This window comes from Vicia villosa, linkage group LG3 (assembly GCF_029867415.1).
Source record: "Vicia villosa cultivar HV-30 ecotype Madison, WI linkage group LG3, Vvil1.0, whole genome shotgun sequence".
NCBI classification, from domain to species: domain Eukaryota; kingdom Viridiplantae; phylum Streptophyta; class Magnoliopsida; order Fabales; family Fabaceae; genus Vicia; species Vicia villosa.
Window position 1 is genome coordinate 24,295,655 of NC_081182.1, and position 12,540 is coordinate 24,308,194.

The window sequence follows — 12,540 nt, forward strand, 5'->3', positions numbered from 1 at the left end:
AGGTTTAAGATTTGAGACTTTTAATTTTATGTTTTCAATTTAGACTTTATGGGTTTATATTTAATATTCAAACTTATGCACTATTAAATATATAATATAAAACATTTTAAGTATTACTTTTTGGTAAAATCTTATGATTTTGGTTACAATCTTATCTTTTATGATCTTGTTATCATCTCTCGATCTTATAAATTAAATTGTGTAAGATCTTTTGATCTTAATTACGATTTTATATTTTACGATCTTAATGTCGCCTCCCGATCTTATGTAAGATCTCGATTCTGACAACATTGCATGTAAAAGGGGTGGGACCATTTTTAGTCCCAACCATAGTTTCTCTTGTCTTGTTTTCCTATTTCTGATTCTAGCAATATTTTCCAGCATTCAAGTTTATGTTATTATTTCCTTCTTCTTTTCATAGTTTTAGGCATATATTTATTTTCTCACAATAGTTTCTACACCGGAAATTATTGTGTAATTTTTACTGGATCTAACCTTACGTTAGATCATAGTATTTTAATTCCTTGTTTTCATTATTTAATCGAAGAATTTTAAGAACAGATCCAACTGGCTTGTGGTGGAGTGTTCTCTATTTCAAGTTTAAGAATTAATTCAAGTTATATTTTCAGGTTTTTATTTCTATCATTTATTTTATTTATAGTTTTATGTTTCTCGTTTATAAATTATTGAATATGCCTAAATATATGAATTATTGTTGTTTATGCATGTTTAATTTAAACGGTATGTCTCGCTAAATTAATCAGATATCAATATGTAAATTAATCTAACCGAAGGGATCCGAAATAAATTGGCTTAAATAATATTTCATCGAAAATCACCTTTTTCTAGTTTTAGTGTCTAATTGAATTTATTAAAAGTTTATAAATCAACAGAGCGGAAGTTTGAGATTTTAAAACTGGACTAAGGTTATAAATCAACAGAGCGAGAGTTTGAGATATTTAACCAGATAGTAGATATTGGACATTAGTTTTAAGGACACCGAGAGCGTATTAAAACTGATTAGATATTTATTTATTTTCGAAAAGTGTTTTTAAACTCGGCGGACAGCGAGAGCGTACGTTAGGGAATATTAGCATAATCTAAGTCAATAGAGCGAGATCTGTCAAAAAAAAAGTCAATAGAGCGAGAGTTTGAGACAAGGGTTTCTAAGTAAATAATATTTACGTGAAAAAGGCATTTTATTAATTCTGTTGTTTCAAAAAGCATTTCTAAATCTGATGGGACAACGAGAGCGTACATTAAGAGTTAGGATCGTAGTCTTAATCAATAGAGCGAGAGTTTGAGAGGGGGACTTTTAAACGACATATTTAATAAAGATTTTTGGTTTGATAAAGAATCTGGCCAATGGAACTTTAGATCACCTAAGTTAGACGAATTACATACCGATATCCGCGCATTTATGTTTTATCTAGATTTAATATTTTAGTTTCCCTTTTTAAACAATTCAAATATCATTAGCATTAGCTTTACATAGTAACCTTAGATAACGGTAGATCGATTTATTGTCCCTGTGGATTCGATATCTTTTAAAACTACACGACACGAATGTGCACTTGCAGACTCACGATTAATAGACACGTAAAGTCGCGATCAAGTTTTTGGCGCCGTTGCCGGAGACTATTTAAGTCGATATCGTAACTCTTTTAGTTACGCAGTAGAGACTAAGGCACTCTTTCATAAATTACAATGTATCACCCAAACTTTTTCTATAACCCCCAACCCCAGTATTTCGAGGAATCACAGGAATCTCACAAATCCGACCTCGAAATACTATTGGAGAACTTCAGTGGGTCACTAACTCATTCTCACCCAAACTACCTCTGCAACTACCAATCTCAACATTTTGAGGAACCACAAGAATCCTATAATTCTAACCTCGAAGCATTAATAGTGGATTTCAATGCAACACAAACTTATCATCAACCAAATTTCCTCTACGAGCACCACACCCAACATTTTGAGGAATCGCAAGATTATCATAAATCCAACCTCGAAATCTTAATGGAGGAATTCATTGAAGCACAAACTCTCTCTAGACTAGAATTTATGATGACGAAGCACTTTGAGGAAACACAAAATGCAACGCTAACTCTCTTTGAAGAACCTCAAGAATCCCATGATTTTAACTTCGAAACATCAATGGAGGATTCTGACGAGACGCTAACTCACGCTAGATTAGAAGCCATGATGGAGCACTTTGTAGAGACACAAACCGTCCAAAACCAAGAGTTTATCAAACAAAGTCTTCAAAACAATGAAACCCTCATGCAACTGACCACTATGGTTGAGTCCCTCGCGACTCACAACATGGCATTAGAGACTCAAATCTCCCAACTTGAACAAAACCCTCTGGGACCCTTACTTGAGGAGTATATGGATGCAACCAATAGTGAAGAACAAATCGAAATTCCTAAGGAGAGGGATAATGAGATTGAGGAGAGTGATAATGTGGTTGAGAAGAGTTCTAGTGAGAAAAGAGTGGAGATTGAGAAAAATTCACCAACACCAACTGAAAGGGAGGTTGTAAAAGAGGTAGAGAAGGAAGAACCTATTGTTGTTCCTCCTCACTATACCCCACTGATTCCTTTTCCGCAAAGTCTTGTGGAAGCTAAGGTAGAATCCCAATCCAAAACGTGTGTCGAGGTATTGGAAAATATCCACACTAATGCACCCTTGTTTGAAGTCTTGCATAAAAAGAGAAATTTAGAGGAGCATGAAACTAAGGAGACCATCGGTGTTAAGAGGGTAAGGTTAACCTTTGAGGTGGTGGATGAAATCACTAAGCCCAAACTTGAAAATCTAATACTTAGGATAGATCCAGAACCACCACCACAAATTCAAAAGAATGAACCACCCCACAAAAGAAAGAAAAGAAAAGGTGAGGGATATGTGAGATGGCTCGATAAGTGGCCATGGAAAATGAGGATTACTAAAAATTCAACGGAGGAGTCGTTCTCGAGAGAACCACCTTGAGTGCTTGCACTCTTAAGCCGTCGAGCTATCAAAGTTAAACAAAGTGCTGCGTGGGAGGCAGCCCACGAGCTTTCATTTTAATATTTTATTTTTATTATTTGAACTTGCAGAAAATAAAGATATGGATCGCTTGTCACGTCTCGACCATATCTAGGTGAAAAATCTATAGATGATCATCTAAAAAATGAGCCGGTGCCCACGCACATTTCTACAAATGTTGCTGCTGGTGGTGACACCGTTGATGAGCATGATAGGAGAAGGTATTTCTTCCAAACGCAGAGCGGATTTGGTCATGATAGCCCGCCAATAGTATCCATACAGGTTCTATCTTTCCTTTATCCACCTTATATGAAAACATTGAGGATAATGTTTGGTTTAAGTGTGGAGGAGGAAGCTTTACTGCTTTCTAAGTAGCTTTATATTACTGTCAATTTCCCCTTCAAATAAACATTTATGTAACGTTAAGTCTTATATGCAAAAAATTTCGTGTTTATTCAAATTCTTATATTTTCTTGAGCCATAACAAAATTATCAAGTGATTAGATGCATGGCTCTACACGTTCGAAAGTATGAGGTTACTTATTTATAAGACATGTTAGAAACTTGAGTGAAATTGAGACAATATTATTACCGTCTCGACACTCTAAAACCCCGAGTATGCATCACCGATTTGATTACCTATTATACCAAAACCATAAACTTTAGTTTTAAAGTAACCTGAGTAGGTTATCTAGCAGTCGACGCCGTCTAAAACACAAACTACGTAGAGAGTCGATGAATATAAGTGAATGATCCTCATAAAAAAATATATAAAAATCTTTATGCTTTACTGTTATTGGGAATGTACCAACTAAGTTAGGCGACCCTTACCCGGTCATTTAACCCAACGGTTACGGAACCTAAGATATTTGATAAAAGAAACCCATTGTTGGTTGGTTCAGAATTTATCTAGTACCGAACTTGCTAGGGAGAACTACGGTTTGATCCCCCGCAAATTGCAATACGAGCATAAAATAAGTATACCACGTAATTGTGCCAGAACTCCATGCTTAAGGATCATAATCACTAACCGGCTGCTCTACTATGTGCGTGAAAAGATAATAGGCTTAATGTGATTGCGCGCGAATGCAACGGGTAAAACAAAGCGACAAGAATAAGGTTAAGCTATAATGGCATGATTCAGATTGGTATGCATATGGGGAGTTCTCTAGTGTCATTACTGTCCTTTTAGTGTTAAGATTAACCTCATAGGGTTCTAACAAAAACACTCTGTAGCCAAGTACAACTCGAGTGATGTAATGAGCATGTATTTAATTTTTATTGTCCAACTGTTTTATCTTATTGATTGCTTGAGGACAAGCAATGGTTTAAGTGTGGGGGAGTTTGATAACACGAAATTATATAGTATATTTGATTTGATTTACATAAATAATGTTTTTATTTTCTTTTAATTATTTCATTTTATTTTAGTATTATGCCGGTATTTTTATTGTTTCAAATATTTAGGATATTCGAAGACTAGTTGAGGAAAGGAAAGAAATAGAGAAGAAATCGTTCAAAAAGCCAAAGAAATGGAAGGGAGGTTATATAGCAAGAGGGAGGTGAAGAAGAAAAGAAATAAATTAAAAGGCCGAGCCCACCTCACAAGTGGAGGCGCCCGCCTCCAAGGCCATGAGGGCCCACGTCTCCACCACTCAAAAGGTGAGACGCCCGTCTCAAGGTCCCGTCTTCATTTGAGACGCCCGTCTCCGTCTCCATCTCCTATATTTTTGCTGCACGTTCCAGACTCCCACGTCTCTTATATTTTTGCTGCACGTTGCAATCAACCAACCAAGTCCACTCACCCCATGATTTTCTCAACTTCTCCAACCATGATCTCCCCTACCTAGCTCTCACATGATAACTTCCAACGATTATCACTATATAAAGAGAGGAGTATTCGTGTAAAAGGGTTGGGACCATTTTTAGTCCCAGCCATAGTTTCTCTTGTCTTGTTTTCCTATTTCTGATTCCAGCAATATTTTCCAGCATTCAAATTTATGTTATTATTTCCTTCTTATTTTCATAGCTTTAGGCAGATATTTATTTTCTCACAATAGTTTCTACACCGGTGTAATACGGTGAACTGACTTTTTATCGATCGAAATGTGCGGTAAAGCAAGAGTCGCCACCGACTTTTATTTTATCCAAATTAATTAGAAAGGCTAAAAGAACAGGAAAAACCTTTTAAATAAAATAGGGTTCGGGGGGTAATTATGCAAAGGGAAGGTGTAAGGCACCCTTTGCATCCATGGTTATCCATGGGCTCTTAACTTGCTTTGCTCTTTTTGTTTCAGAAAGGTAGAAGAAGAAGATATGGACTTTAGCTCGTAAATGAGCGTAGCCATATTGAAGAATTTTGAGAAAGAATATTTGAAAATATTTAGAGCAAGGCAAAGCAATTTAAGAGCAATTTACCTTATATTTGAGAAATCTGTTCTTTCAGCCTTTCAGAGCGAAAGGGTCTATCCTTGCCATAAGAGGGCAGGAAGCCTTTCATTTGGAGGTTTAAGGGTCATCGAAATATCCTTTGCCATAAGACTGTCCCATGCCATAGAAGGGCAGGTAGTCTAAGGCAAGGATCAGAATAAGCCTTTTCGTAGGCAGCCAGAAGATACCTCAGCCTTTTCCGTAGGCAACATCCGAGGGTCGAGGTCATTTGTGTATCGAAGGCAGCATCATTAGGGTCGTGACCTTTTTATCGAGGCAACACGGCTGAGGTATCCTCGAATTCGAGGGACATGGCTTATTCTGCAGAAAAACGAAGGCAACAGGCAACAGGCAACAGGCAACAGAGAGGGTTACCCAAAAGCGTGCGTGTGTGCACCAATCATGTGATTCAATTCAGATTATATTATCTTGTGTTTAGTTATTCTAATTAATTTAGGGTTGCACTCCCTATTTTACTAACCACGCAGTATATAAAGCAATAAAGGGGAAGGGAAATTGAAACCAGCGGATCCCTTATCAGGGTTTGACACAAGTAATAATAATAAAAATAAAATACAAGTGGATAAAATTTAGGGTTACCAAACGCGTGGCTTTGGCAATCCACAAACCCTGAAAGACAGAAAATAAAAGTTGAGTGAGTGTATGGCTAATTCGAAGATAATCAGGATTAATTAAAAAATGAGAGGAAAATAAATTGATAAGGCATGCATAAATAATACTTAGCTTCGATTCGTATTTGATCTGATATGGTTGTTAGGCGAAGGTTGCCTTGAAGGTAAACCCTGAAATAAGGCAGAAAATATGTGAAGGCAAGGCAAACCCTAACAACGAATTAATTAAAAGAATAAAATTAAATAAAGCAGCACACTTATCTTCGAGGTTTGTTGAAGGCGCGCGTTCGGGGCGAATCATATTGCTAACCCTGAAAAGGCACAGAAGACGAAGATTTTTAGTGTATTGGAATGTTCAACGCAAACCCTGATTCAATTAATTATTGGTCTTATGACCTAATTAATTAAATCGAGGAAGGAAAAAAATAATTTAATCGGACAAAAGTATTTTCATGATTTTATGAATTAAAAATAAAATAAGTATAAATTATTAAAATTATTTAGACAAATTATCTAATTAAAATAAATAAATAAAACATATTAGTTATTATAAATAAACAAATACTATAAATATAATAAATATTATTATTATTATGCAAAAAAAAGAAAAAAAAAGGTCGTTTAGAAAAACTAATATATATTAGTAATAATAAAAAAAAAAGAGAAAACCAATATATATATAAATATAAATAAATAAAAGGGTTTATGTAATTAAATATAAAAAAATTTGGAAAAACTTAGCTTGTAATCCTACGCTGCGCGCGCCGAAGGTATATGGTGGATCTGCAGCCTTGGAAGCGTTTGATGAATCCATCTGGGGATCTGACGGCTGCAGGATGATGGCACATGGCATGATGGTGCGTCATGAAGCATAGGATCCCAGAGAGAACAAACAAAACGCGCGCGCTTGTTTTTGAATTGGCCAATAGGAGTTTGCCACGAGGTCATCCCTGACCTCCGTCCGTTGCCAAAACCAGGGTTTTACCCACGGTTTTTTTTCCGTCGCCATAGCCTGCAAGAAATAACGAATACCACCAAACGCAAAGAAAAATGTTTCGCGACCACCCTATTGTGGTCGTCTCAGCCTCGTGAATCCATTGGTACCTGCATTTAGCCTCAATTCTACCTAAATAAGAAAGCCCTAATTTGAGATCTCTAATCTCGTCCATGGCAGATTCCTCATACAGTCACATAAGCGCAATTATTCTTCCAGAAACAGTCAGAGAATCATAATAAACAAGAATATGATATTTAATTTTCAGAATGATGCATGATTAGATGGGATCGAACAAAAAAGTATAGTGACTTACCTTGCCAAATAGGAGGTGTTTCTGGGGTTGTTGAAGGCGTACGATAATCCCAATAGGTTCAGAATACTTCAGTGAATCTTCTTGAATGCTTTGAATGGCCTGAAACACACTCTTGCTCCAAATTTGTTCTTGACTTGTTCTTGAAGTTTAAGAGCAAAACTAGGACTCTAGGAGGCAGAGATTCGTCCCCTGATGCTCTGAACGAGTTCCCTACTTATAGTGGTATAAATTAGGTCACTTAAACAAGAAAGAATCTCCTTGAATCCAATATTTGTGATCTTGGAAATTTTGGAAAATATTTTGGAAAATATGTTTCTAATTCAAGCCAATATTTGATTCAATCATTCCAAATTAAGAGTGTACGAAATTTGATTGTCTATTTGTTTCAAATGTTGATTGGATTTGATTGGAATTGGATCTTTAATTGAATATTTTGTTTTTTATGATTTATATAAATTAATTATCATATTTAAATGATCAAAAAATTCATATAAAATCAAATAAAAGTCAAAATTTCGTGGGAAAGAGATTTTGGGCCTTTGGATACTTGGGGATCAAGATTGCATTAAAATAACTTAGGCCCATTTGCAAAAATATCCAAGTTTCTTCACATTTTTTCCTCCAAAATAGCCCAACTTTGACAAGGTCTATCTCTCTCATTTTTTGAGGTATGAAGGTATTCTAGGACTTTTTAGAAATCTTAAAGAGTCCTCTAACCAATGTCTTTGGTTCCATGTCAAAATCTTTTTTCATTCTCATTTTATGACCTTTTGATGAAAGTGCCTTTTTGTTGACTTCTGAAAAGGACCTGTAATGTATGAAGCCATATCTCTTAAACCATTGACCTATGGGCTCTGATCCTTGGACCATTGGATAGAGGAATGAATTCTCTTCAAAATGAGCTTTGGTGGGAATTTTTCTGATGAAGTATGAATATTTGGTGAATTTTCGAAGTTTGGTTGACCTTTTTAGTTCATGCCCAAAATAGTAACTCTTGACATTTGACTTCTCTGATCTTTCCTTGCATCATCATGATCAACCCTTGATCAAATGATGATTTTAGGGTTATGAGGATGTTTGTTGACCAAATATCTTGAACTTTGACTATATTTTGACTTGAAATGACTGTTTTGCCCTTGAGAGTCGACTGTTGACCTAATCAGGATTTGAGGGACTAAATTTGCTTTGTTTGACTTGAAACTTTATATGGAGATACTTTGAGATGTTGGTGACCCTATGGAACCATCTTGAGCCATTGATTCAATGATTTTCCATCGAATTAATCAAACCCTAGTTCAGAGCTTGTGTATAGGAGAGTGTGTTTAGAAGCTTTGTGTATTGATTTGAATGTGAGCAAGAGAAATTGTATGGGCAAATTTTGGGGTATGACAGCTGCCCCTGTTCAATTATCTTAAACCTGAAGATGTAGAGTGGTTTGTGTGCCAGTCGGTATCTGAAGGTGGAAGATGATTGAACACTAGAATACCAAGAAATTTGCCCTAGCTGAAATAGGGACTTTTGCCGGAGATGGGCTTAAAGATGCCATATGACTTGATAGGATTGAGGGTTAGAATGTGTCGTATGTTAGACTGTTTGCATCCTCAGATGTCTGGAAAACCGTGCGTTAGGTTGATGGATAGGTCGTGCGTTAGGCTACCCCATTTGCATCCGTAGATGTCTGGAAGACCGTGCGTTAGGTCGAAGAATGAATCGTGCGTTAGACTATTCTCAATTGCATCCTCAGATGTCTGGAAAACCGTGCGTTAGGTTGATGGATAAGTCGTGCGTTAGACTACCCAATTTGCATCCGTAGATGTCTGGAAGACCGTGCGTTAGGTCAAAGAATAAATCGTGCGTTAGACTATTCTCGATTGCATCCTCAGATGTCTGGAAAACCGTGCGTTAGGTTGATGGATAAGTCGTGCGTTAGACTACCCAATTTGCATCCGTAGATGTCTGGAAGACCGTGCGTTAGGTCAAAGAATAAATCGTGCGTTAGACTTATCCAAATTGCATCCGTAGATGTCTGGAACGCCATGCGTCGGGCGTTGCTTTGAATAAGATTCGCTTCTTTGTAATGTACCTGCCAAACATTGTTAGCTTTTATGTAATGTTATGATGCATGAACTATGTGCTTCTCAAAATAAATGAGGAATGTGTATGTGATGTATGAATATGTTTATGACTTATGATGCGTGTTTATGATTTATGATGTATGATTATGATCTGTGCTTCTCGGAACATCTCGATTGAGAAGATAAATCTTTATATCATTGTGAGTTTGATGTTTGATCTCGTCTTGAGGATGCTCAGCTGGGGATTCATGGTTTCCGCTTGGGGATGAAAGTAACTTGATGTATCCTGATTGGGGGTGAAATATACTAGTAAGCCATGTTGGAGAAGAGCAAAGTGTTGGAGAACCGGTAGTGTTGAAGATGTCAACTCTGTTGAGGAGCTATGTCTTTTATTGGACAAGAGCATTTGGAAATATCTTCTTAATGATTACTCTGTGGGGATGTGATTTTACGAACCTGGCTCTGTGGGGAGACATGGGCATCTTGAAAGTTACCCCCAGTATTATAGTAACTACCATTTGATTCAGGGCACGCCACTGAGTATTGATCAAGATGTCAAACTGGACTTGCGTAGATTTGCCCCCAGCTAGTAGGAACTTTGGAAAGATTCGCCTCGCGAGGACTTTATGAGATATGCACTATGGGCGACATGCCCCTAGTAATCATAAACTTAGGACGATGCCCCTGACTGTTTTTGCTTCTGAGAGATTCTCGGAATCTTGATTTGATTGCCCCAGATTGATTGGGCAAAGCGTGTCATGCCCCTTGTATACGTAGGAGGCGTTGCTTCTCAGAGTAATCTCGTCTATCGGGATAACTTTCAGTCATTAGTTGTTTCATGTGCAAATTCTTTCTGCTGCTAACATTTGAAATTATGTAGCAGAATATGTTTAATAATGAATTCATGAGATGCAATGCATACGTTTGTCTTGAGTTTTTTTTTGAAAAACATTAAAACTGGATATGTAAAAGCATGATGTTTATAAAAACGCGATGTTTGTAAAAACGAAGTGTCGACTCAGCATTTGTGGTAAACCTTAAGAAGTCAGGATACCTTTTTTGTGACAGTATGCTTTCGAACTAACCATGCTTCAGTTAGGACTTTCAAAGGTTGTAACGTGGCTTGGTTCACGGTTTAAGAAACAAAGGATAATAGCTCAAAATTTATTTATACCCATCCCCTTCTTCGTGATGTTATTCAGTCCTAAGCTCAGTTAATTCAACTTATGCATTCTGGTTCCAAGAGACTTTTGGATTTGTACATTTGATAATGATGATGGTTCACAAGCAAAGAGAACTTTTGAGATGGCGGTCACTTCTTCCTTTTGGTAGTCACAACATTGTGTTGTTCAGGAATTTATTGACCTCTCTGTTTTCATCTTTTTGATATCCCTAACTTTTGCCTGAACCGTTTATTTTTGAGATTACAGTCAGCGGGATGCCTTGATTTTTGCCTAAGTCATCTTTTTGATTTTTGACTTAGCAGGCTTTTCTTTGTATATATGTTTTTTCCATTTCTTTTTTGAAAGATATTGACTGCCTTGTTTGATGATTAATGAACCGTCATTGTCTTTTGATTGACATTTCCAACACTTCTTTGATGTGTGCGGTTGAACGTTTGTGATTGAGACCTTTGTTGAAAGGTGTACTGAATGATTCTCTTAAAATAGAATGCACAGCCAAATTAACTGAGAACTACCCTGTCCCAGGTTATGATCAAGGGTTTTAATTAGTACAAGAAAGAAACTTCTACTCCTTAGGCTCAAAGGGGTTGACGAGGGATTATCATCCTTATATCTCCGCTGTTTAGGAATTGAAACAATGCCTGTACATCGTCAGCATAGTCTGTTCAAAAGCATATTGTATGAGATTGCGGTATCATTTTCGTCATCCTCCTTTAAAAGGCTTACAGCTTAGCAGGAGTTGAGTATCACAGAACGTATGCAGAGTAAAGACATAATTTAAGAAGAGTGATAGCGACATAATTTATTCAAGACAAACATATGCAATGCTCTGATGATGATTATTAAAACAAATAATGTCTATCATAATTTGAGTGTTTAAACAAACAGAATAGAAATTGCAAGAGAAAGTAAATCTAATGATCTAAAGAGTTCATCCTTCTAGCCATTCATAGTATTAGCAGTCTTGTTATGTTTATGCATGGGAGCAGTAATGATGTTCGGAGTTTCAGGAGCTTCGAACTCGATCTCCCCAGCATCTATCATATCTTGAATTTTGTTTCTCAGGGCCCAACAACTATCAGCATCATGCCCAGCAGCATTGGAGTGGTAAGCACATGTAGCTTTGGGATCGTAAGACGGGCTTGCAGTGTTGGGAAACTTCGGAGGATCCTTTACGGTGATCAGATTGGCTTTTAGCAGATGTTGTAGGGATTGAGATAAAGGCATGTTGATCTTAGTGAATTGTCTCCTTGGTTTATCAATCTTGCGTTGGTAATCTTGTCTAGGAGCTTGTTGAGATATTGGTGCAGAGATGAGGACGGCACCAACAGACTGATTCTGATCATCCTTACCACGGCCCTTTTGACTATGAATAGCATTAGACTCATTTCTCTCTTGATATGGCTTCCTTGTAGTACCAGAGGAAGAACCCACTTGGATTTTTCCACTTAGAATACCATTCTCCACACGTTCTCCAATTAAGATGAGATCAGTAAATCCAGATGAAGAACTTCCCAGTAAGTGACTATAGAACGGCCCAGTTAGCGTGCCCATGAACATGTCCACCAATTCCCTATCAGTCAAGGAAGGTTGGACTCTCCCAGCTAGATCTCTCCATTTTTGAGCATACTCCTTGAAACTTTCTTTAGGACCCATGGACATGCTTTGTAGTTGCATGCGAGTCGGTGCAAGATCAGAGTTATATTGGTATTGCTTGTAGAAAGCGACAACCAAATCCTCCCAAGTACGGATGCTAGCGCCCTCTAGTTGATAGTACCATTCGAGTTGAGTTCCAGATAAACTTTCTTGAAAGAAATGGATCCAGAGCCTCTTATCAGTAGTGTGAGGTTGAATCTTCCTCACATAAGACCTCAAA